Raw genomic sequence first — 2,282 nt, 5'->3', positions numbered from 1 at the left:
AAAAAAAAAAAAAAAAAAGAGAAAGAGAGAGACATCAATCAGAAAGGTCTATAGGCTTTGCAGAGCAATGGTCTTGAAGGCCCTCAAAGGCCATATGAGGAGTTACTACCAAGGACTGCCTGACCATGGCTTTGAGTCTGTGGAGGGTTTGGGGTGACTGCCTCAGGTGCCAGTGGCAGGAGGTACACAGTGTAAAGAATGCCTCTTGTTACCCCTGCCACCCTTGGGTGCTATAGACAGGAGCTGGCGCTGTGGTTGAAACATGAACAAGCAATAGCCAACATATGGGTCCACACACATGGCTCAATTTGAAGGGGCAGCAGTAGATGGTTTATGGACCAGAGCCCCGAACTCATCCTGTGCCCAGCATGAGTGAAAGTTACCCAAACTGTTGTGCCAGGACCATTTGGGCTGCTTACTCTCCCATGATCCAACAAAAGAAGAAGCATGCTGGCCAACAAGAACAATCTGCCCATTAGACTTCCCCCTAAAACTGGGGCACAGCTGTGTGCACTCAGGATAATCCCACAGGCTTAAGTGGGGTTATCCTGAGCTCAAGTCCTAGAGCTCTTCAGGGTTTGACCCCATGTGTAGGCTAGAGGGACAAAGAGAGCTTTGGAGAGAGGAGAGGGAGAGGACACCCATGTGGTTCCCAGTCCAGGATTAGACACCCTTGCCAGGGAGCATCAGTCCCAGGCACTAGAGGGGACTTAAAACATTTTGAAGAAGGCACTCAAAAGAGTGGGGACCCCCTAAGGGTCTTGACCACATCTAAGAGCAGAGCTGATCCCAGGTTTTAGTCCTGCTTCACTCTTGACTGGTCGTATGTCTTTGGACAAGTCCTTAAATATATCTGGGTCTCCATTTCATCATCTGCAAGGTAAAATGATTGACTCAATGATCAGCCATGTAGTAAATCAATTTTAAAAGTCCTAACCTTCTTAGTACTTAGTTATCAAATTAAGGCTCACTTCCAATTAGTCAGTTTTGGTCTTCAGCCCCTCATCCCTGGGCTGGGTGAGGGCACAGTTGTCATGAACCTGTGGAATAAATACTCCAGGAAATTGCTTCAGGGGATTCCTTCCCTCCACATACAAGGCTGTACACAGGCAGAGCTTACTGTTGACATATTATTATCTACCTTTGTGAAGAATTTTAAGGTCAAAGAGAAGGACCCTGACTTACTTGGAATTTGCCTAATGTAGGGAATAAAGTCTTAAGGCTTAAATTATAAAACCCCTAGAGAGAGAAAGAAATTTAAGTATGCTGGTTTCCATAGGAAACAAAATCCCTACTGAAAGACGGATAATTTGAACTGTGTTAGTCTGATGCCTTAAGTTCATATAATTCACCTTATTCGGACTCCAAATTCAGAAGCAACTTTCTGATTAGAATTTGGTTTCCTTTGTAGATACGCCCTAAGGGAAGACTCTGTGACAGTATATTTCTTATTGTAATTTAACAAATTGGCTTTCTGGTTCTATGCTTTGGTCTTAGAGAACTTGGTTAATGTGTGGCAGCCCTCGAGAGACAGTGTATTATGCTAGGAATGATGACAGATTCCCCTTACAAGCTACAAGCCTGACACTCCACACCTGAATTATTGCAAATTCTTCAAGGTTAAAAATACCAACCAGTGTGGCCTCTCAGAATCAGCATGCTGGCCTGGCTCAGCAAGTGTATACCCTCTCTGCATTACCAGAGGGTCCAGCTATTTCATCCTGGAGCTGATTTCTACACTTGCCAGCCACATTTTGATGCGGCTACTCTTAGCCTCCAAATATCCAGCCCTCTCGTAGGACATTTACTAAAAGGAGGTGAAACAATAGATATACGCCTCAAATGTTTCTCATCCTTACAACTTTGTGATTCCAGATGCACAAACACTAACATCAGAGAGGAGGCATTGCAGGACTGCGGCTGCTAAGAATCTGGTCTTCCTTTTCCTGGGGAGAAAGCATGGCTCATGTGTTTTGACCTATGACTTGAGATCTCGCTCTGCCATTAGTTAATGGTACCATCTTGGGGAAATCACTTACCTTCTAGGTCTCATTTTCCTCACTTGTAAAATAAAGAGGTGGAAGTAAATGGTCTTATAAGGTCTTTATACCTGTCAGTATCTATTAATTTTTATTAAACTCATAAACAGAAGGAAGAAAAAAGGAAGTGCATGTTTATGTTTCTAGGGGATTATTACTGGCATTGACTGTTATTTTGGTAACACAAGCACTTCTTCTAACTGTTTTCTTTTTAACTACTTATGCTGTAAACACTAGATGCCT

This window comes from Propithecus coquereli, unplaced genomic scaffold, assembly GCF_000956105.1.
Source record: "Propithecus coquereli isolate 6110/MARCELLA unplaced genomic scaffold, Pcoq_1.0 Scaffold127, whole genome shotgun sequence".
In the NCBI taxonomy this organism is placed as follows: domain Eukaryota; kingdom Metazoa; phylum Chordata; class Mammalia; order Primates; family Indriidae; genus Propithecus; species Propithecus coquereli.
Note: the sequence above shows the minus strand (reverse complement) of the source record.